Here is a 25127-nt window from a genome sequence, read left to right on the forward strand (position 1 = left end):
CCTAATGCCCCGTCAGAATGCCATTTGGAGGGATAATGGGTCTGCCCCACTGTGCACACATGTAGGAGGCTTCCAATACACTTGACTGGTGTTTCTGCTTATAGAATACATGCCTTTGTGCCTGGCACAGGGTTAAACACAGGACATGAGTCATCTTATCTAGTCCTCACAACAGTTCCCTAAAGTAGGTGAAGGCATCACCATCCTAGTTGAGAAAGGGAGGCTCAGAGACCCCAAGTAACTTGCCCAAGATGACACAGCAGTTTTTAATCCCATTCTCTGTGTGCCAGAGCCTGTAATTTGACCCCTATTCTACAGTGTCCCAGAAGTTGAGTTTTGCTGATCTCCATGGAGTTTAAGATCTAAAGATAAACATACATGACCTAAGATGAAGGAAGACAACGCCATAGTCCCATGAGGGTACATTCGTACACTTGCTCAGAGGAGGTGTAATTCTCTGCCTGAGTGAAATTTGCTTGAGGCTTTCCCGAGTCTGCAGTGAGACTGCATCCTCAAATCCCTCTGTACTGCTGGGCAGAAAGTATGCTAGATTCAAAAGCAAAAGGCTTGGGTTTCCAACTAGTAACAGGGGACTGAGGCAATTGGGAGAATAAGATTGAGAAAGGAACTTTTATCTCTTTTTCACTTTTTCTTCTTTTGTGATGCTGGGGTTGTGCTTTGCTACACCTTTAGCCTTGTTCTTTTTGAATTTTGAATCATGTGAATTTTTATTTTTTATTTTTGACACCAAGGATTGAACCCAGGGTGCTTAACCATAGAGACAGGGTCTCACTGAGTTGCTTAGGGCCTCACTGAGTTGCTGAGGCTGACTTTGAACTCACAATCCTCCTGCCTCACCCTCCCAAGTTCCTGGGATTACAGACATGCGCCTCTGCACTAGGCATGTGAATGTTTAAGTTACCTAAAAACACAAATATGAAACAAAAACAAATATACAGCTGGAAGAGGTAGCACATGCCTGTAATCCAAGGGGTTTGGGAGGCTGAGGCAGGAGGACTGCAAGTTCAAGACCAACCTCAGCAATTTGGTCAGACTGTCAGCAACTTAGTGAGACCCTGTGTCAAAATAAAAAAAAAATAGGAATGGGGATGTAGTTCAGTGGTAAAGCACCCCTGGGTTCAATCCCCAGGACCATAATAAAATAAAATAGCATCCTTAAGGGTCCAATGGTTAAAATAAAAAGGGGCTAGAAATGTAGCTCTGGTGGCATACTTGCCAAGTATTCAAGGCCTTGGGTTCCATTCCCAGCACCTCAAAAAATAAAACAAACAGATTAAAATAAAACTGAATTTATAACTTCATCTCCCTCAGACCTTAGCTTCTCCATCTGTGAAGGGGGAATATCTGCCCTGTTTAGACAAAGTTTTCTTAGATCCATGAGGGACTGGTAGTTTGCTGAGTGGTAAGGCATTTGCCTAGAATGTGAGGCCCTGGATTCACAGCATCGCAAAAAAAAAAAAAAAAAAAAAAAAAGAAAAAAAAGGAAAGGAAAGGAAAGGGAAAAAAGATCCATGAGATAAAGTGAAAGAATGTGCTTTGAGAACTATAAAGTATTAAATATGAGATGAGACAGAAATCTCACCTACTCAAGACTCTACTCCCACCTGTGGGCCTATACGTATTTTATTTTATTTTATTTTATTTTTGGCAGTATTAGGGATAGAACCCAGGGATGTTCTACTACTGAGCCACATCCCCAGTGTTTTTACTTTTTATTTTGAGACAGGGTCTTACTAAGTTGCCCAGGCTAGCCCCAAACTTGCAATCCTCTTGTCTCAGTTTCCCCAATTACTGGTATTACTTATGGCCTGCACTACTGCATCTGGTACATATCTAAATAATACATTCTGACTCATGGCCTATCCTAGTCCAAATATTTTTTCCATATTTTTATTAGTGCATTTTAATTATACATAATAATGTGATTCCAACAAAAATTTCAATGTAGGCACCATTTAGCTTTTCAGCAACCCCCAGTGTCTTTGGAATGCCTCTCCCTGCCTATTGGAAGGCCTCTTTCCTGGATCCCCAGCTCTCACCATGCACCTGCACCAGTCTCTCAGGAAGGGAAGTGGTTACACAAGCCAGCCCACATAGGGACTCCAGGGTCTCTGTTTCTGGGCTGCGGACCTCTTCCCTCTACCCCATCCTCCTCTCTTGCTCTCCTGCTCCTCCTCCCCACAAGGGAAAGGGCAGACAGTTAACCTTCCTTAAGGCACTGCCTATGCCAGGAGCAGTGGTAGGCCACACCAGATTACTCACTGCTCTCTGAACACACCCTACCCTTCCTGGCCTGCTCCTAAAGGCTTTCTTCCCCAAGCCCCCTGAGGGAAGCCTCCCATCCCTTCTAGCCCATAGCCATAAGTGCACTACCAGGCCCTGTTTGGGGGAAAAAAAAAAAAAAGACTGTACTGGCCATTCAAGCCTCTTGGTGTTTCCTTCTGGATGCCTCCTTTACTATTTGGACCCCATCTTCTATATTCCTGGGTCACCAGGGTGCCTAGCTCAGCATCTTGCCCACATTAGGTGCAAAGTGAATGATAATAGCACTAATCTCCACATTCATGTGTCTTTCTTTGGTGCTGGGGATGGAACTCAGAGCCTCACACATGCTAGGCAAGTGACAGCCACTGAGCTGCACCTCAAGCCCAGCATTATATTTTTTATTTGAAAGACATACTTAGAAAATTTTTCAAAAAAGGCAAAAGAATGAACCTTTAAGGGTGGGGTTTCAGGCACATTGCTTCCTGGTGGGAGGAGTGGTGTTTGGGATGTGAATCTTTGACTTAAAAGCTCCAGCCAGGGGCAGCCCTTTCTACCCTGGACCAGGCCTGTGGCAGTCCTGATGGAGAGCCTCAAGGAAGGAATAACTAACTAAGTCTGGTCATCAGGTCAAAACCTGCAAAAACCCAGACCTCTGAGGCCTTCTGTTTGGGGCAAGTCACATGCAGACAATTTGACTACAGCCTTCCTTATGCCAAGCATAGCAATCTTGCCCTTAAAAATCAACAGTCTCTAATACATGTTAGGGTGGGGTGTCTTTTGCCTTCTATTCTGGTAATAATCCCTGACTGACCTAGAAGCCTCCTCCAACTCCTGGGCACAATCTCACTGCAGGACTCTAGCCCTCACCCCAGGTTGCAAACCGGGTGGGGCCTTATAGCTGCAACACTCAGGACTCAGGGAGAGGCCTCCTGGGAAAGCCTGCAGTACCTCGTTTGTCCACTAGGGACCGCTAACCCCAGGAAACAGTTCAGCAAGGCTGGGGAACAGGAATCCAAGCTCTGATCCCTTTGTGACAGTGTTTGTCCCTAATAAAAGAAGGCAGAATGTGCAGGGGAGGGATGGGAAGGCAGAGGGGCTGCAATGGAAACCTCAGGAGTCCTGCTTGCTCTTTCTAGGAAGCATTTTCTGTGAGGCATATCTGAAATCCCAGCTGAGGCTAGAGGATTCCCAGCCTAGGCACTTTTGGGAAACCCTGTCTCAAAAAATACGTGTGGGGGTGGGTGGTACTGGAGATTTAGCTCAGTGGTAAAGTACCGCTGTGTTCAATCCCTAGTACTGGAGGGAAAAAAAAAAAAAAGAAAAGAAAAGAGAAGAAAAAATCTGGGAAGCATTTTCCACCTCCCCTGCAAGAGATACTTTGTCAATAGCTCTCAGGAAAGACTGTCATAACAGAGTCCAAAGTTAATCATGGGTTTACCATACAGAAATTTCCACAGAGTGTATCTAGTCTCTCCCAATACCCAACCCAAATGAACACTTTCTGAGTTAGTTCCTTGCTCTGAGACTTCTGAACCCATCTGACTTCAGACTTCATGGCCCACTTTGGCTTTGGGGTTCCCCAGAGAAACTTTCTCCAAGCCCACTCAGCCCACCCCTGCTGACTATAGCCCTATTCATGTTCCAAAGGCCAACACAAGCAGCTAAATTTTAAACAGTAATAATAATAAATAGTGATAATCCGTATGCCAGATACAACTCTCACAAAGTGGGTATTAATACTCCCATTTTGCAAGTGAAGAAATTGAGACTCAAAGAGATTAATTACCCAAAGTCACCAGATACTAAGGGACGATCCCAGTATCCTAAACCTATAAGTTCTTTTTTCTATTTACCAATGATTCTCAGAGTGTGTGGGTGTTAAAGCAGAAACTTTAAGCATTTGCATGTAAGAAATGCAAATACTGGAATGGGGGTGTAGCGGGTTGCCTAGAGTGTATGCCTAGCATGTGTGAGGCCATCGGTTTGATCCCCAGCATTACAAAGAAAGAAAATGAGAAAGCAAATTCTCAGGTTCTCTCCAGACCTATGTAATGAGACACTCAGCAGAAAGTCAGTAGTTGGCTTTCAGTATTTTAACAAGCCCTCCAGGTGATTCCCATGCAAGATCAAGTTTGAGGACCAGTGGCCTAACTGCAGAATGTGTCAGTGCTTATTTTCTTCTAAGCTTGATGCTAGACACTTTTGTATTGATTTTGTCATTGAATTCTAACTTATAGGTGAGAAAATTGAGGTTCAGAACAATTCAGAAATGTTGTTCAAGATCACCCACTTTTTAAGAATTAGATGGGATTTGAGACAGGCAAGCTCTTGAGTTCATGTCCTTAACCACACACCACACAGCCCTGGAAGTACAGGATATAAACCCCTTGAAGGTAGGGGTAGGGCAACCTAAAGTATTTATAGGTAGTATTTCTAGATCTTTCTATAGATTGGAAAATTGATCAAAACCTACATTTCATACCAGCAGTCTTCATGCCCCAGCAGCTCCTGTTCCCCCATTCATGGGTCTATTTCAGAGGGTCCGATGCTTTTTTTCTACCTTGAAGTGCTGGGACTCAAACCCAGATCCTCACAGTTCCTAGGCAAGGGTTCTACTACTGAGCTACTCTCCCAACCCCTAAGCCTCTCTTGATTTTGTCAAGGCTTAGGTTTTATGAGGGAACCTAAATCCAGATAGGTAAGTAAAAGTGACTTTCAGAACAATAATCATAAAGCAAAATATCACCATTCCACATGATGGTGTATGAGTTTCGTGTGTTCCCTTTAGATTGTATGTCCCTTACCCCCAAAAAGGGCAAGAATGATTTCCTTGGAACTTAAGGCAATTGGAATAAGAAGCAATAGCAGTTGAATCTACAGTCTCTGGCTGCATTCCAGGTGAGAGGACCTCACAAAGTAGATCCTATCTGACAGTGAGATGGGAAAAAGGGAAGGTGGTGAATTTCCCACCCCACCCAGCCCTGCAGAGAGTCTGCCAAGATTCCTATTCAGTCTAGTTCAATAAACATTTTCCCAGCTCCTATCATGTGCTAAGCATCTAGGATGCAATAAAGATCCCTGCCTGCCGTATAACCCTATTCTCGTAATCTTCTAAAATGACAAGGCTTAGCAGAGAATAAAGTGTATAAAAGGGGGAAGACAGGAGGTAAAAATATTGTTTTGATACCACCCTGATAGATAAGCTTCATGGGAACAAGGACTTCGTCTGGTTCACTGCTGTATCCCAGATCCTGGCTCCTATAGCCTGGCATGTGGAATGAGAAGAATGAATGAATGAATGAATGAAGCATTCACTTGTCACTCTCTGCATTCATTCTGCACCATGGTGAACTGAAGTCCATGACCCTCTTATGTGGAGCCCTCTGGGGGTGTCAGTCATAACTGTCTTACTAAAGTCCATCATCACAGCCTCTTCATGCATGTGTCTTCTGTCCTTGTGGTCAGCAGTATTCCGTGTCTTTGTCATAGATGAGACAGATTACCAAAGAGCCTGAAATGCTGTGAGATGAGATTGAGATAGAGACACCTCTGGAGCATTGAGTCCCAGGGATCAAAGCCAGGATAGGAACAGTTCTTCTTTTTGGGGGGTAAAAGGGGTATCAGGGATCGAGCCCAGGGGCACTTAACCAACTGAGTCATATCCCCAGCCCTTTATTTGTATTTTACTTACAGGTAGGGTCTTGCTGAGTTGCTTGAGGCCTCGTTACATTGCTGAGGCTGGCTTTGAACTCATGATCCTCTTGCCTCAACCTCCTTAGCTGCTGGAATTACAGGCATGCGCCATCACACCTGTCTAGAAACAGTTCTCAAAATTCCCCCTACTTCCATAGGCTTGCCAGCCCCAAGTCAGCTGCCCCCTGCCTGTTTGCACCAATCTGAAGAGGCCTTGGTCCAGATCCAGCCTGCCAGGTTTGCCCTCCTGGGGCTCTCACCTGGTGGCCCTCCTGCCTTCAGATGACATGGGTCCTGACATGGTGATGCTCTCTTCCTTTCTCAGAACTTGAGTGTGGGCCTGTGAGGTGAAAGAACTTAAAACACACACATTCTCCCTGCCCAGCACTCTCCCTGACACCAGCACTTGGAGCAGCAGCTCTGATGTAGCCAGCTAAGACTGAAGAAAACTGAGTTTGAGTGAATGAGTGAATGATGGCATTGGGTGTGGTGTTAGGGATCTGAATGGAGCCTGCCTGCCATGTCTGCCCTGGGTGACTTCAGGCAGGCTGTGCAATCTTAGTGCTCCTCAGCTTCCCCACTCAAAAACTCCCTCCTTCTCATTATGAAAAACTAGTAGATGGTCTACTCTATGTGGATGGGAGAGACCAACCTTTGCCAAACTCAGCAAATCCTGTAACAAAAATGCTGTAGAAGTCCCAGTTCAATTCTAACCTAAACCCCAAGGCAGTCCTACAACTAGAATCACCATGGATGCTAAACATGTTAAGTAGCAGAGCTCCAATGTTCTTCCAAATTTCCAGCATTTTCTTTATATCCCTATGATAGAGAAAGAATCCAGGGCCTTGTACATGCTACACAAGTGCTCTGCCACTGGGGGCTCAATCTTAGCCTCTTTTTTTTTTTTTGTAATAGGAATCCAGTGGTGCTTTACCATTGAGTCACATCTCCTTTTTGGTTTTTTTTTTTTGAGATATGGTCTCACTAAGTTGCTTTGGGCCTCACTATGTTGTTGAGGCCAGCCTGAAATTTGCAATCCTCCTGCCTCAGCCTCCCAAGTAGCTGGACTACATGTGGGCTGCCACACAAAGCTACAGTCTCTTTTAAAATACCCATTTGGGCTGGGGTTTTGCTCAGTGATAGAGCACTTGCCTAGCATGTGTGAGGCACTGGGTTTGATTCTCAGCACCACATATAAATAAATGAATAAAATAAAGATCTATCAACATCTAAAAATATTTTAAAAATAAAATATCCATTTTGATTTACCATTTACTGTTCTTTCTACATTCTTCATATGCATTCTTTCATTTACTTTTCACAGAAATCCTGTGATAGGAAACTTAGGCTCAGAGAGATTAAATAAGTTGCCCAAGGTCTCATAGCTAGGAGATAGGAGAGTCAAGATTTGAACCCAGGTCTGAGAGCAGAGCCTGAATTCCTAACAACTATGCTCCTTTGCCTGCCACTGTTTAGCTCTTGCTCTTTTGCCACCATCCTGGTAGGTTGGAGCCCTGGAGAAACTGTTCCTTCAGGGCCTAACATAGTACTGACCAGCAGTGTGTGCTCAGGATGAATAAATGAGTGAACACAGGCATGTAGGCATGCGAGTCCTGCCTTTAGCCACTGGTCCTGACCCAGCCTACAAGCACTTTCCTACAGCCCAGGACAATGCCCCAGGACAAGGATGCAGTTGTTGAGTTGCTGCTGTGCTCTCACCCCTTTTCTAAAAATACAAAAGAGCATGGGCCCTCCAGGCCACCAAACAGCTATCCAGTTGCTTTCTGGGGTCACTCCTGTTCAGCCCTGTCCTGCCACCTGGCATCTGCTCCCTCTGGGCCTCCTGCCTGACAGCTGACCCCTATCATTCCTGTGACTGTTTACTGCAAAGCAAAGTCCAGTTCTGCAGAGGTGGGAAATCCTGAGCAGCCAGGCCCAGCCTAGCCTGACCTCACTCAGGCTGAACTGTGGGACACCAGGACAAGTTTGGGGCTTTCTCCTTAAGCCCAATCAAAGATAGCTTCTTTTTGACTGGGGTTCCATTTTTATAGCCATACATGAACAGATTCATCCCACCAGATCCTTTCGAAATTTAAGTACTAGTCTTTTTCAGGAATGTGGACACTTAAGGTCAGGACACTAAATTGCTGTTCTCACTAAGTTGCCCAGACTGGTCTCAAACTTGTGATCCTACAGCCTCAGTCTTCCAAGTTTCTGGGATTATAGGCATGCATCACTGTGCCTGGCCCTTGAGGACATTTTGGAACTATGGGATGGGTAGAGAATTGTTTCCTTCCAACCTGACACTAGGAAATCCCTAATTAAAAAGGATCACCTGGACTGCAATGTTAATTCTATCCTCTTCAGGTAGGAAGAAGAGAAAACTGTTGTAGATGTGATGCTTTGGCTGAGGCAAGGGCGTGACCATATGGTGTCAACAATGTGGCCTGCTCTCTGGACGAATCAGCAGCATCGATTGAGCACCCACTGTGTGCAGTACCTGTACTCTGTTCTCAGAAGATAACCCTGTTTGCTTTCTAGCTAGTCAACAAATATTTGAGTATCTATTTTGGGCAGGTCAGTGTGCAGAGGGCATTGCATAGAGATGAATAATTCAGAAAGGGAATTTGTGATTCATTGGAAGGATGGTGTGAGAGAGAAAAAAGTGAAGTGAGAAAGCAGGAACTTCTCCACTTCTCCAGCTAGGGATATCAGAGGAGATGTTATGGACCACAATGCTATCTCAGTGAGGTTTTTTTTTTTGTTTTTGTTTTTTTTTAACTCAGAGGTGTGCTGCTGAGCCACATTCCCAGTGCTTTTTTAAATTTTATTTTTAGACAGAGTTTTGCCAAGCTGCTCAGAGTCTTGCCAAGTTGCTGAGGCTGACTTTGCACTTGCAATCCTCCTGCCTCAGCCTCCCAAACTGCTGGGATTACAGGTCTGTACCACCTTACCTGGCTTATTTTTTATTTTGAGCCAGGGTATTCCTCAGATGTTTCAGTTAACCTCAAACTTGTGATCCTCCTGTCTGAGTTTTCTGAGTCACTAGGATTAGAGGTGTGGGCCACTGAACCAGCTCAGCAGGATCTTGAAAGATAAGAAGAATCTTTGAGTGTTCTTTCTTTGGTAAAATGACATAATCCCTGCCTTGGGATCCAATACCCTAACGGGGACAATTGGTAAATACACTGGTAAGAGGTTTCCAAATGGGTATTAATGTAACCAATAATAATTTGTAGGGCCTAGTACAAAATGAAAATGTGGTACCTGTCATTCAAGTTCATTAAGAATTTCAAGATGATGCCAGGCACAGTGGTGCTCACCTCTAATCCCAGGGATTTGGGAGTCTGAAGCAGAAGGATCAAGTTCAAGTCCAGCCTGGGCCACTTAGTGAGACCCTTTCTCAAAATAAAAAGTAAAAAGTTCTAGGAATGTAGCTCAGAGGTAGAGCTCCCCTGGATTCAATTCCTAGTATTGGAAAAAAAACAAAAAACAACCTAGAGGGGGAAAAAAAAAAAGGTGGCAACAGCAGTGTGGGGTCCTTCTCAGTGCTAGGCTCTTTTGAGCAGGTTTTGTGAAGTCAGCCCAACCCAGAGGACTGGTGAGTACTGGAGATCAGAGTTAGGCCTTTCTGGTTGCCAAGAGAACCACAGGCCTTGGGCAAAATAGTGACTGCCATGTTTGCAACCTGGGGTCAGTGTTGGCCCCCAGAGGCTGAGATCACTTAGCCAGATCAGGTTCTATACTTGGCTCTTCCCTTTGGGATCAGTGCAGAGTTCTCTCTCTCTGAAGTAAAGGTGCCATCAATGCCAAAGGCTCTTAGTTCTTTACTCAAGAGCCTGTACTAGTGCAGCAAAGAATAGAAACTCATGAGCCTTCATTGATAGAAGTAGTGAGAACTGCTTCTCACTACAAAGGGCCAGCTCCACTTAAAGGCATTCAACTTTGAACCTTATACACTTCCATTTTACAAATGAGGAAACAGAACCAGAGTGGGAGGAAACTCTCTAAGATCACACAAACAGGCAGTGCTGAAACCAGAACACAGGTTCCCATAGGTCCACCCCTTTCCCTACCAGCCAGGTGTCTTTCTGTGCTGACTGGACTGTAGGGACCCTGGGATAGGCTACCCTGTGCAGTGATCTTCACCTCCATGACCTGCCTGAAGAGAACTGCTGATGCCCACTAGAGGATACTATTCACTGGACTCTAGAGAGGATTTGAGGTCTGGATGGAAGATACCCACCTGCCCCAACTCCAAGACTTTAATTGTGAGCAGATGGTAGAACTGCCTGGGAAGAGAGGAGCCCATAGCAATGCCTGAGGTAAATACAGCCAAAGAGAAACTGTTATCAAAAACCTGTCTGAAGTTGGGTATAGTGGCACACACCTGTGAAGCAACCCCCTTTGCAGGAAGCTGTCTCAGGAGCTCCAGGAATGCAGACAGGCTAAATCGTGAAGCCCCCAAGCTAGGAACAACTCCAGTTCAATTAGCAGCAGAAAGTTCCCTGAAGGCGTCAAATATTTAGACTACAAGACAGAATGTTTGCACATGTGCAATCTCACAGAATTTGTACAGCTCTCTGAGGACCAAAAGTGAGACTGCATTTTATGGATGTGTGAAGTGGGCCCCAGTGCAATGAAGTCATTCTTAGGGCCACCCGATTAGGCAAATTCTGGAGAAGCCAGGTTTTCCTGGGCTTAGTTCCCTGTTCTGAGCTCTGGCTTCTGACCACCATTCTCCATCATTCCACTTCTTCCTGTCTCCTCCCTATCTTGGTGCCCCCGTGCAGAGGTGGGGCGGAGGGGTCTAGCACATCACAGGCACATAATACATATTTGTAGGGTAGGAATTGAACATCCTGTCCCCACTGTGTGTAATGCCTTCTGTACCTGTTCCTAGCCACAACCCAGTAAGCTCTTCCTTCCATGAAAAATGTTATTTCCAGCATGTGGACTTTGATTACACCTTCCATTGGTGACTAATCTGATCTCTCACTAGACTGTGAACTCTTTCCAGATAGGAACTGTGGTATGAGACTGGCATTTATCAACGTAAGTCTGGTTTATGAAAGGTCCCACTCTGATACTACAGCTCTACAGATACCTTACCTAGTCCTAGCACATGATGTAGGCATAAATAGGATTCCACTTGAAAAAAAAAAAAACCCAGTATATGCAAAGTGAAATTAACTTAAAATACAGCAAAATGGAGGAAGGAAGGAGAATCCATGTTGCAAATGCATCTCTAGATACTCCTTCATTTAAAAAAGAAAAAAAAAATTTTCTTTTCAGTTCTGGGGACAGAACCCAGGGCCTCACTCATGCTAGGCAAGTGCTCTACCACTGAGCTACATCCCTAACCCCTTCACAGACTTCTTTAAATAGCACCCTTTGTGAATATTTTTCTAATCTCAGAATAAGGAAAACCTCTATAAGCATGACAAGAAATCCAGAAGTCATAAAGGATCAATAAACTTTTTCTTTTTTTTTTGAAGGAGAGAATCTTGATATGTTTCCCAGGCTAATCTCAAATTCCTGACCTCAAGTGATCCTTCTTCAGTCTCTTAAGTAGCTGAGGCTACAGGTATATGTCATGCCACCTGACAAGGATCAATAAATTTCACTGAATAAAATTAAAACTATTTGAATGCAAAATGATAAAAAAAATAGGAACAGCATGAATAAGTACTTACTTTATACCAAAACTGCATTGAACATTAACTTATTTCATTCTCATAATAATTCCATTGTATAAGTACTTCTTATATTTGATTTTTAGATTAGGAACCAACCAATGTCCCACTCAGTAGTAAATTGGAGACTAAACCAGATTACTGAGAGTTTGCTGTCTAATTTGTGGTCTAGCCACCTCCTATTCTGCTGCTTACCTTAAGAGACAGAAGACTGGTGGAATAGCTCAATGATAAAGCACAAGACTTATTAGCATGATGAAGCTCTGATTTCAATCCCTAGTGTGCATGTGTCACACGCACAATCAGAAGACAAAGACAAATGGGAAAACATTGTAATACACCAGACAAAAGATTGATTTCCCTGATATATATATACACACACACATATATATATGTCTTAAAAGTGAGTTCATTAGAGCCTTAAACTCTAAATATATTCTCTGCTTTTAAAAAACCAAAGGTCAAGGGGCTGGGGTTTTACCTCAGTGGTAGAGTGCCTGCCTGGCACTTGTGAGGCACTGGGTTTAATCCTCAGCACCACGTAATAAATAAATTAATTAAATAAAGGTATTGTGTCAATCTACAACTAAAAAAACATACAAAATAAATAAAACAAAAAACCAAAGGCCGAATGTTTTCTCTGATATGCAGATGCTAATTCACAATAAGAGGGGGGGTGTCCTAGGAAAAAATAAAGTTACTTTAGATTAGGTAGAGGGGAGTGAAGGGAGAGGAAGGGTATGGGGGTAGGAAAGATAGTAGAGTGAAACAGACTTTATTACCTCATGTACATATATGACTGCATGACCAATATGATTCTGCAATATGTACATTCAGAAAAATGAGAAATTATACTCCATTTATATGACTTATCAAAACACATAAATACATTCTACTGTCATGTATAACTAATTAGAACAAATAAAAAAATTTTTTAATGTAGAGAATATCTTGTCCCCTGTATCTACACAAGCATTTATTATTATTTGTGTTCTTGATAATTGCCACTCTGACTGGAGTGAGATCAAATCTCAAAGTAGTTTTGATTTGCATTTCCCTGGTTGCTAAGGAAGTTGAGTATTTTTTCATGTATTTACAGGCCATTGGTATTTCTTCTTTTGAGAAGTGTTTATAGTTCTATTGTGCATTTATTGATTGGGTTGTTTATTTATTTTTTGGTGCTCAGCTTTTTTAATTCTTTATATGTTCTGAATATTAACCCCCTATCAGAGGAGCAGCTGGCCAAGATTTTCTCCCATTTTGTAGGCTTTCTCCTCATGCTCTTAATTATTTCCTTTGCTGTGCAGAAGTCTTTTAATTTGATGCTGTCCCACTTTTCAATTCTTGGGTTTTATTTCTTGAGTTCTAGGGGTCTTGTTAAGGAAGTTAGCACCTGCACCAATAAGTTGGAATGTTGACCTTATGATTTTTGTTGTTGTTGTTGTTGTTTTCTCCTAGCAGTTGTAAAGTTTCTGGTATAATTCCTAAGTCTTTGATCCACTTGATTTGACTTTTGTGCAGGTGAGAAATAGGGATCTAATTTTCTTCTTCTACATATGAATATCCACTTATCACAGCACCCTTTGTTTAAAAGTCTATCTTTTCTCCAACACATACTTTTGACACCTTTGTTAAGTATCAGATGACTGTGAGTGTGTGGGTTTGTCTCTGTGTCTTCTATTCTGTTCCATTGGTCTTCATTACTATTTTGATGTCAATGCCATGCTGTTTTTGTTAGTATAGCTCTACAGCACAACTTGAAATCAGGTATTGTAATGCCTCCAGTGTCACTCTTTTTGCTCAAAATTGCTTTGGCTATTCTAGGGCTATTCTATTTTATTCTTCCAAATGAATTTTCAGACTGCTTTTTTTCTAGTTCTATGAAGACTGTCATTGGCATTTTGATGGGGAATACTTTGAATCTGTATAACACTTTTGGTAATATGGCCATTTTGACAATATTAAGTCTGCCTATCAAGAACATTAGAGGTCTTTACATCTTCTAAGGTCTTCTTCAATTTCTTTCTTCAGTGTTCTATAGTTTTCATTGTAAAGGTCTTTCACCTCCTTGGTTAGATTAATTCCAAAGCGGTTTTTTTTTTTTTTTTTTTTTTTTGAGGTCAATGTCAATGGGATAGTTTTCTGATTTCCTTCTCAGCAGAATCACTATTGGAATATAGGTAAGCTATTGATTTATGAATGCTGATCTTGAGGGGGAAAGGTACACTCATACATTGTTGGTGGGACTGCAAATTTGTAGAACCACTCTGGAAAGCAATTTGGAGATTCCTCAAAAAACTAGGAATGGAACCACCATATGACCCAGCTATCCCACTCCTTGGTATTTATCCAAAAGAACTAAAATCAGCATACTAGAGTGATACAGCCACATCAATGTTTACAGCAGCACAACTTGTAATAGCTAAGTTATGGAACCAGTCCAAATGCTTGTCAACAGATGAATAGACTAAGAAAATGTGGTATATATTCACATCAGAGTTTTTCTCAGTCATAAAGAAGAATGAATTTATGGCATTTTCCAGTAAATGGATGAACTGGAGAGCATTATGCTAAGTGAAATAAGTTAGACCCAGAAAATGAAGGGTCAAATATTTTCTCTCATATGCAAAAGCTAGAGCAATGGAAGGGGATAAAGGTGAGGGGGGTCGGATATCATAAAGATATAAGGAAGATCAGTGGAGTAAAGAAAGAGATTAAGGGGGGAAAGGAGGGACAGGAAAAGGGAGGAAATGTGGAATGGATTTTACACTAAGTGCATGTATAAATATACCACAGTGAATTCCACCTTTATGTACATCTATAAAGCACAAATTAAAAATAAATAAATAAACAGGTGGAAGGAAAACTAGTAGAATATAGGAAGAGGAATGGGGGAGGGAAGAGAGGAGGGAAAGAAGAGGCACTGAGGACTGAAATGGAGCAAATTAAATTCTATGCATGTATGATTATGTCAAAATAAACCCAACTATTGTATATAACTGTAAAATACTAATAAAAGCATTTTTAAAAGAGTATTTAAAGCAAAAATAATTCCAAAAATGTGTAGAGAATATGAACTAACAAGCCCTGAAAGAATGTCACAAATGTGTATACCCTATTAGATTGGTAAGGGTTTAATACTCAATGTTGATATAGGTGTGGCCACACAGATCATATACACATCCCTGGGGGGAATATAAATCAATATAAAAACTGTATCAACCAAAACTACCACAATCTTCTCTTTATTTCTCCTCCTCCTTCTTTTTTTTGTTTGTGTGTGTGTGGTTTTTTTTTTTTTTTTTTTTTTTTTTTTTGGTAGGGACCAGGTCTTGCTAAATTGCTCAGACTGGCTAGCAGCTGGAACTACAGGCACGTGCCTGGTTTACCACAATCATTTTTTGGAGGTAAATCTGACAGTTATCCATTAAATTTTAAATATTCTTTTCAATTAACCTCATACATCTACTTCAAGGAATTTTTCCAGAAGAGAATGTTCCCCCAAACACAAAAAAGCAAGATATTCACTGCAACACTGTTTGTAATGCCAATTAGAAATGACCCTAATTGTTAAACTGATAATGTTTTGACTAAAGAAAATTGGCTATAAAAATAATAAAGTAGCTCTCTATGCATAGATGTGGGAAGTCATCTAAAGTGTATTTAGTGGGGGAGGAGGTCACTAAGAATATATGAACCAAGCCAGGTGTGGTGGTGCACACCTATAATCCCAGCCTCTCTGGAGGCTGAGGCAAGAGGATTGCGAGTTCAAAGCCAGCTTCGCCAACTTAGTGAGGCCCTAAGCAATTCAGCAAGACCCTGTCTCTAAATAAAATACTAAAAAGGGCTGAGGATGTGGCTCAGTGGTTAATCCCCAGTACCAAAAAAAAAAAAAAAAAAAAAATGAACCTACATTGGTTCTGAACCTATAAAATGTTCAGAATATCAAATTATTATTATTATTGCTATTATAATTATTATGACTACTACAATCAGTGGTGCTGGGAATAGAACTCAGGGTTTTGTGCATGCTAGATAAGCACTCTCCACAACTGAGCCACATCCCCAACCCTCAAATTTCTGTTATTATGCATTAGTATAAGCACAGGAAACAAGCAGGGGAGGAATTTATATCACTCTTAGGACATTCTTTAAGTTATATATTTTACCATCTTGAATTTTTGACAAGTACTATGTGATCCTTTTATAATCAGGGAAAAAATAAGAAGACACAATTAAATATATGGTAAATAAATAAATACTGAACAAACACCCTTTCCTGTTTATTTATTTATTCAACAAGCAAGTACTAAATATAGCTAACGAGTCCTAGGCACTGATGCTAGATGTTGGGAATGCAAAGATTGATAAACAGCTAAACATAGCTCCTGCCCTGGAGGACTGTGCCCCCCTCCCCCCCACACACACACACTGGAGATTTAACCTGTGGTGCTCTACCACTGAGCCATACCTCCAGCCCTTCTTATTATTTCGAGACAGAGTATCTCCAAGTTGCCCAGGCTAACTTTGAACTTGCCCTCCTCCTGCCTCAGACTCCCAAGTTGCTGGAATTACAGGTGTGTGCCACTACACCCAGCTCCTCAAGGAACTTCTTTAATGGGGGAAACAAATGGCAAATATCTAGAAAGTATAGCGGGAAGTGGAGTTTGTGGAAGGTGCTGGGGGAGAAGGGTGTTCAGGGCTCAGGTCTTCCGGGGTGAAGGGGGTGCTGATGGATTACAACCTTGAAAGATGAACAGTTGGTGGGCAACAGTCTCAGAGGGGATGCAGTGGGCTCAAAGCTCAGGACCCAAGGGGCCCTTGGGTGTATATGGAAGGTAAGAGGTAGGAGAAGGGGACAGAGTGGGGTGGAGCAGATGAGAGAGGGCCAATGAGATATACTTGTCCTTGATATCCTCAGGGACTGGTTCCAGGACCCCCACATCTTAAAACATCAAAATCCCTGAATCTCAATTTTCTTATTGTGGTTTTTTTTTTTTTTTTTTTTTCTTTTGGTACTGGGGATTGAACTTAGGGGCACTCAGCCACTGAACCACATCCCCAGCCCTATTTTGTGTTTTATTTAGAGACAGGGTCTCAATGAATTGCTTAGTGCCTTGCCATTGCTGAGGCTGCCTTTGAACTCCGGATCCTCCTGCCACGCCCAGCTATATGTTTTTTGTTGTTTGTGGGATTAGCACATGCTAATCAAGCACAGTACCACTGAGCTACATACATCCCCAAGTTTTCATTTTCTTATATAAATGCTATATAAAGTATTTGCATATAACCTCACTATTCTTTCTACATACTTTAAACATCTCTAGATGACTTAACTCATTCATGTAAATGCCATTGTAAGTAGCTGTTGTACTGTATTGTTTGAAGCACAGCAGGGTGGTAAGTGTGGACATGGGGCCTCCCAAAGAGAGGTCAAGGAAGTAGAACTGGCAGGACTAGAGAATGACTGGATGCTGAGGGTGTGGGAAAGGGAGGGGTAGAGAATGACACCCTGTGTTTCTGGTTGGGTGACAACCTCTGTGCATTCCAGTCTATAATCTCACCCTCCACATTGCAGGCAATAAGATTCAATTTATGAACAACTTTCCAGGAACGCAGCTCTTGTGTAAGTAAGGGGCACTTTTGATAATCTTATGCATGGGTGCATTTGCCTGCTGGCAAGTGAAACAGTCCACTGACCACTGTGCCACAGCATCTGGAAGCTGGCCAGGGGCTTCTTCTGACTGGTGCTCATTGCTGAACAGAACTCAGGACAACATCATTTACAATCAAGGTTATCAGAGATGGGAGAGAAAAAAGATCATGACAAGTGATGCTTCTTTTCAAAGTGGTGCCATGGTCCCTCAGTTCTCTGGCTCTTGCCTCTGGGTTCAGGGCTGTTAAAGCCCCTCCCCTTCACATGATTTCTATGAATCAAGGTAGTCGTAGGTCCTACAGAGTGCTGGGGCTCTAGCCTTTACCTGGGTTCAAGTGACTCTGAGTCCGGATGTTACAACACCCTGTGGCATCTCCCCTCACCTCCTCCTTGCTGACAGCACTCAGCTGGGGCAAAAATAGCCCTGTCACACTCACCCGCCTGCCCCACACCTATCACCAGTCCTGGGTTGCAGACTTTCTTGCTGCTGAGACCCTGCTGCCCAGGACCAAATGCTGACTTACCTGCTACTTTGTTCAGAGGGTTGGGGAAGTTTCTGGAAGGGCAATGCTATTGGAGCTCTATAGAGTTGGTTTTACAACCAGAGGTCTATTGGTTGAGCCCTGAGTCCCGAGGGACAATGTCTGCAGTGGACAGATGTCACTAAGGAAGCAATTCAGTGTCACCAGGCTATCTTCTTGCCTCTGGTCCCCCTGCCCGTCTTATCTAATCGGGCAGTCAGCCTGAGGCTTCATGGGAGCAGCCTCTGAGGGCCACGGGTGTTTCTTCTGAGGTATTGCTCAAGGTCTGGGCCTCATTTTTACAGGAAGCCTTCTGAAAGAGTGAATAGCTTGGTGACAGGTATGGTATGTAGAATAACTTGTCAATTTTGATCAAAGAGAGTCCCGGGCCCAATTTGTTAGGAGACCATCCAACCCCTTGTTCCTCCCACTCTGCTCATCCCTCCAACTGTTCCTTAAACCTAAAGACCTAGAGACCCAGCCACCAGCTGGGACCAAATACATATCTTGTTTGCATTCTTGGTGAACTCTTGATTAAGCTGTAACAGATGAAAAGTGTGGACTTTGAAGTCAGAATGGGGTAAATACTTTAATACTTACTAGGTAGGTGACCTTGGACAAGTTAATTTGTCTGAGCCTCAGTTTTCTCATCTGCAAAGTGGGGGTGAATGATAAGAGACACTCTGTAGAGAACAGTCAGTGCCTGCTAAATATGAGGGAGTATCATCATTGCTGGAGGTAACAACTGTTGACCCACTATGATACATCCTTAGGAATGTCCCACACAGTGGTGTTGAAAAGGAGGAGAATGCTTATATATATATAAAGTAGGCTAACTGGCTGCTTAGGCCCCGACATAAAGGAATTTTTTTTTTTTTTGGTAAGCCATGATCTCATTATGTTGCCCAGGTTGACCTTGAGTTCTGGGGCTCAAATGATCTTCTGCCTCTTTTCCCAAGCAGCGGTGACTACAGATGCCTGCCACTGAAACAGCTCAGGTCCTTGCGTAGTTGTTTTGTTTCTGTGATACTAGAGATTGAACACAGGGGCACCATACTACTGGGCCACATCCCCAGACCTTTTTTGTATTTTATTTAGAAACAGGGTCTCGCTAAGTTGCTGAGACTGGCTTTGAACTTGCAATCCTCTTGCCTCAAGCTCCCAAGCCACTGGGATTATAGGCATGCATTACAGTGCCAGGCCTGGCCCATGGTTTTTTGAGCTCTAAAAAATCAATTTTGTTGATATACTTTTTTTTTTTTTTTTTTAACTATTAACTAAATTCCAGGCTTTGTTTGAATTTCACTAGATTTTTTTTCCTAATGTCTTTTTAATGCCTCCCCAAACCCCTCTTTATTTTTGAGGTGCTGGGGCTGGAACCCAGGGCCTTAGGCATGCTATGCAAGTGCTGTTCCACTGAGCCACATCCCCAGCCCTAGTGCCCTAGAATCTAATCCAGGATATGGTGCTTAGTTGTCATGTCTCCTTAGTCTTTTTCTGGTTTGTTACAATTTCTTAGTCTTTGCTTTTCATGACCTTAGTATTTTTGAAGAGTTTTGGTCCAGTATTTTATAGAATGTCCCTTAATTTGGATTTGTCTGTTGTTTTTCTCATGATTAGACTGGGTGCTAGGGGTTTGGGGAACAAATACCCCAGAGGTGACATGTCCTCCTAGTGTATCATATTAGGGATACATGCTATCAAGAAGACTTGTCACTGGCAATGTTGACTTTGCGTTTTCAGGTGCTATGGTTTGGATGTATTTTATCTGCACCAAAACTTGTGTTGAAAGTATTGAAAGGTAGTGGAGCTTTTAAGAGGCAGGACCTACTAGGAGGGGATCAGGTCATGACTATCCTTGAGAAGGACTAATGCTCATCTCAGAAAGTGGGTTAGGCCTCCCTGGAGGGAACTTGTTCCTGAGAAAGCAGGTTGGCAGGAAAAATCAAGTATGGTCCCTCCCCCACCTCTTGCTCTTCTCTTGCCATTCCTCACCCCATACATACACATGCTTTCCCCCTGTTTGAAGCCATCTGCCCTAAGGCCCTCACCAGAAGCTGATGCTGGTGCCGTACTCATGTATCTCCACAACTAGAAAGTAAATAAACCTTTTTCCCCCTACAGTACTGGGGATTGAACACAGGAGAATTCTATCACTGAGCTATATCCTTAGCCACTCACCCACCACCTTTTAAAAAATTTTTGAGACAGGGTCTTGCTAAGTTGCTGAGGCTGGCCTCAAACTTGTAATCCTCCTGCCTTAGCCTCCTGAGTTACTGGGATTATAGATATACACCACCATGCCTGACTAAACCTCTTTTCTTTGTAAAGTACCTGGCTTTAGGTATTTTGTAACAGTAATACAAAACAGATTAAGACACTGTAAAATTACTTTCTTCACTGTAAAATTACTTTCCTCCCTTCTCCATACTCTTAATTTTTTGGAAGCAAATCACTAAGTCCAACCCACACTTAAAGGGGAGGGAGTGCAGCCTTTTAAAAATAACATTATCCAATCCTATTATCACTCCTAAAAATGTTAACACTAATTGCTTAATATCATCAAATATCCAGTCAGTGTTCAAAATTCTCCATTTGTCCACATTGCAAATGATTGATGTCTCAATTTCATTTAATCTATAGGTTTTCCCCCCTTTTATTTTTTCCTTGCAATCTATTTTTGGAACAAAGCAACTCATTTGTCCTATTGAGTCACTCAGTGTGATAGTAATTCTGCAGGGTGACCCCCAGTAACCTTTGCCTCCTGGTGTTCATAATGTTATGTTGTCCCCACCCACACTGCATAAGGCTGACCTGAGCAACTAATAGAAGGATGCAGAAACAGAGGTGTGTGATTTCCAGGGCTAGGTTATAAAAGACATTGTGGTTTCCATATTGCTCTCTTTTGAATTACTTGCTCTAGAGGAAGCCAACCGCCATGTAACCAGTGCACTCAAGTATCCTGTGGAAAGATCTACAGGGCAAGAACTGAGGCATGAACTAGAAGCACTAACTTTCCAGTCATGAGAGAAAAAGCCATCTTTTTCTTTGTTTGTTTAAGTACTGGAGATTGAACACAGTGGTTCTCTACAAGTGAGCTATGTCCCCAATCCCCTTTATTTTTTTATTTTTGAGACAGGGTCTTACTAAATTGCAGAGATTGTCCTTGAACTTGTGATCCTCCTGCTTCAGCCTCCCAAGTCTCTGGAATTACAGATGTGTGACACTACATCTGGCTGTCCCCAGGCCTTTTAAAAAATTTTTTATTTGGAGACCAGGTCTCATTAAGTTGCCTAGGCTGGACATGAATTTATGATCCTCTTGACATAGCATCCCAAATTGCTGGGATTACAGGTGTGCACCACCTAGTTGTTTGTTTGCTTTTTGATACAGTGTCTGGCTATGCTTTAGAGACTGCTTTGAGCTCGTGGGCTCAAGTGATCCTCTTGCATCAGCCTCCTGAGCCACTGGGACTACAGATGTGCCTCACTACATCAGTCTTCACTACACCAGTCTGGAGTGAGCCTCTGAAGTGTATCCTCCAGCTTCTGCCAAGTCTTTAGATGATGCAGACATGTATGACATCCTAAATACAATCTCATGATGCCTTCAATACAATCTCATGATGCCTTCAAGGCAGAACAGCCCAGCTAACTGACTCCTGAATCTCTAACCCACAGAAACTTGGGACAAATGTTTATTGTTACTTCAAGTCATTAAACTTTGTGGTAATTTGTTATACAGTGATACCTAGCTGATATGTAGTGTAGATTCTGTTCTGGATTTTCTATAAATGGGTAGTTATAGCTAAAGGGTAAATCTGGTGGTAGGTGGGTAAGAATACTTCATAGGTGGTTTTCATCAGGATGCACATAATATCTGGTTGTTTCTCAGTGTTTGATTTTTTTCCCCCTTGTGGTACTGAGAATGAGCCCAGAGCCTCATGCACATGCAAGGTAAGTACCCTATCACTGAGCTAGTCCCCAGTCCTTTCCATGTTTTTGTTTGTCTTGGGGCAGTGCTGGGGATTGAAGCCAGGGCCCTGTGCTTGCAAGGCAGGCACTCTACCAACTGAGCTATGTCCCCAGCCCTATTTGTTTTTTGAGACAGGGTCTTGATAAGTTGCTGAGGCTGGCATTGAACTTGCAATCCTCCTGCCTCAGTCTCCCGAGTAGCTTGGATTATAGGCATAGTGTTTTATTATATGAATATATCTTTAGATAACATTCTCTTAAAGGTAGTCACACTGAATTCTAGATTACAGATGTTTTCTTCTCATGTGTGCACAATAAAAAACAATTTTAAAAATTTACTCTATTGTCACTTGGCTTGTACTTTTGCTGTTGAGATGTCAGTCTTTTTTCTCTGCCTGCTTTTTAAATCTCTTTGTTTTTTATGTTCTCAGCTTCACTATGTTTAAACTCAATGTGTTTAGATACAAGTTTCTTTCTCCTCCTTCTCTTCCTTGATGGATTTGTTGGGCTTCTGAATTTGAAGATTGGCATATTTTATAAATTCTGAAAATTTTCAGTATGAATTTTTAGAATATCACTTTCCTAGCATTATCTCAATCATCTCTTTCTAGAACTCTGATTAGACATTAGTTGACCTTTTATTCTCTGTACCTTTTTTTTTTTTTAAATATTTTAGGTGTAGATAGACCTCTGTTTTATTCATGTATTTATATGTGGTGCTGAGACTCGAAACCAATGCCTCACACATGCTAGGCAAAGCACTCCACCACTGAGCCACAGCCCCAGCCCCCTCTGTATCTTTTTGTTTCTTTTATCACTCTGCTTGGCATGGACCTGAGAGCCTGTGCCTATTAGGCAAGCACGCTTCCACTGAGCTATACACCCAGCCCCTCTCTATATCTTTTAATTTCTTTTTATCTTCCATCACGTTGTCTTTCTACATTGCATTCTCATTTATTTCTTCTGTGCTCTCTACCGATTCTTTTTTTGTGTGTGTGGTGCTGTGGATTGAACCCAGGGCCTTGTGCTTGCAAGGCAGGTACTCTACCAACTGAGCTACATCCCCAGCCCCCCCCCCCCCCCCTTTTTTTTTAAGGACTGGTTATTGAACCCAGGTCGGTCTTGGGTATGGGAGGCAAGTGCTCTACAACTGAACTACATTCCCCAATCCTTTTTATTTTACTGAGACAGGGTACAGCTAAGTTGCCCAGGCTAGACTGGAACCCACAATCTTCCTTCCTCAGCCTCCAGAGTATCTGGGATTACAGGCATGTGCCACCACGCCTGATTGTCTACCAATTCTTCATTTATCTCTTTTGCTTTATCTAACCTATTTGAAATAGTTATTGACTTCTTAGTGCTTTTTCTCATTTCTAGAAGTTCTATTTTGTTTATTTTTCAAATTGATTTTGGTATTTTCTGTTCTTTATTCATCCTTTAATCTTCTATTTAAGTCTATTAATAATTCTAATTCTTTAAGTCTATTAATAATTCTTTAGAAATCAGTGTATATTTTATATTTGAAATGACTATATTTAATTTCTCAATTCATATCCCAAATTCTCAAAGATTAAGGAGAAATGTGGACCTACCAATACAATGAAGCTGTAATTGAAGGAAAAATATTTTACCTACTTTAGCATTTAAATTAAAATTAATCAAAGCCAAATAAAATCAAAATAATACAAATGACCATCAACCAGTGAATGGATAATTAAATGTGACATACAAACCTATACAACCATACAATAAGATACCATTTGATTATATATATTATATATAAGTATATACTTATACTTATAATCAAATATATATAATATATATAAGTATATAATAATATATAATATAAATATAATATATATATAATATTTGTACAGGAGATCGAACTCAGGGCTTTACATATGCTAGGCAAGTGCTCAACTGTGGGAAACCATCCTTATTGAGCAGAATAAGACTAGGTTGAACCATGGGAAGCAGATGTCTGGCTTCTAGGAACTGCCAGGAGGCATGTGGCGCTGCAAATCTCCTTCTGGAATAGTCCCCCTAAGAGAATGACTTCCCTAACTCCACCCTATCCTATCCATCACAGAAGAAGCTCCTCCCGTCTTGCCCCCTTTATCTGTGTGTTATAAATAAAAGGCGAATAAATGGGCGAATTGTTGTAAGAGGCCAGAGCTGGCAGACCTGTCACGCCCCCTCTCATTTAAAAAGAGTGTTGGTTCTTGTGTGTTTATTGAGTAGATAAGCTTATGGGTAATTGATTGGTAAACAGCCAACATCATCCTCTGGCAATTAACCCTGTGGTAGAGACCCCCACACTACCACTGAGCTATATCCCCAGTCCTCAACAATAAAAATGAATGAAGTTTTGATACATGCTATATCATGAGTGACCCTAAAAACTTTAAGTGAAAGAAACCAAAAAAGACTAAAAATTGCATTATTCTGTTTTTGTGAAGTTTACAGAATGGGCAAATCTATTGAGACAGAAGATTAGTTCTTACCTGGGATAGGGGTGGGAATGAAAATGGATCATGAATTGATGTGGGGATTTGTTGGGAGGTGAAAAAAAGTGTAATAAAAATTTAAGAGGCTGGGGAGATAGCTCAGTCGGTAGAGTGCTTGCCTTGTAAGCCCAAGGCCCTGGGTTCGATCCCCAGCACCCCCCCCCAAAAAAAAAATTTAAAATTCTTGGGACTGTGCTGTAGCTCAGTGGCAGAGCAGTTGCCTAGCATGTGTGAGGCACAAGGCACAACATAAAAACAAACAAACACACAAATAAATAAAGGCATGCTATCCATCTACAACTATAAAAAACTTTTTTTTTTTTAATTTTAAATTTAGATTCTCAGTTACTGTAGCCACATTTCAAGCTCATCAATAGTCACATGTGAGACTGTGGGGGTGTAAGCCTATAATCCCAGTTACTCCAGAGGCTGTCAGGAAGATCACATGTTTGAGGCCAAACTCAGTAACTTAATGAGACCATGTCTCACGATTAAAAAATAATTTTAAAAAGTGCTGGAGATGTAGCTCAGTGGTAGAGCACCCCTGGTATCAATCCCCAGTACATAGAGAAGAAGGAGGAGGAGGAAAAGGAGGAGGAAAGATATACAGATTGGAAAGGAAGAAATAAATCTGTTGGTCACAGTTAACATGGTTGTTTATGCAGAAAATCTAAAAGAATCGATGGGAAAAAAAAAAAAAAAAAACCTCCTAAAACTAGTAAGTGATTATAACAACGTTGCAGGATACAAAGTTAATAGACAAAAGTCAATCATCTTCCTGTACACTGATAAAC

The 25127-nt window shown here is 41.8% G+C and overlaps 1 protein-coding gene and 1 long non-coding RNA gene across 4 annotated transcripts in view; one reads left to right on the forward strand and one right to left on the reverse strand.

Annotated features, from left to right (window-relative positions):
* NINJ2 (ninjurin 2) overlaps positions 1-25127 on the reverse strand; it is a 100320-nt gene that overhangs the window by 15085 nt on the left and 60108 nt on the right. The gene's annotated exons all lie outside the window — the stretch shown is intronic.
* Positions 15963-21089, forward strand: LOC306661498. Its single transcript, XR_013763886.1, has 3 exons — positions 15963-16252; positions 17254-17301; positions 20776-21089. It is a non-coding gene; the product is annotated as an uncharacterized lncRNA (long non-coding RNA).

The sequence above is a fragment of the Sciurus vulgaris genome (assembly GCF_902686455.1).
Source record: "Sciurus vulgaris genome assembly, chromosome: 5".
Taxonomy (NCBI): Eukaryota; Metazoa; Chordata; class Mammalia; order Rodentia; family Sciuridae; genus Sciurus; species Sciurus vulgaris.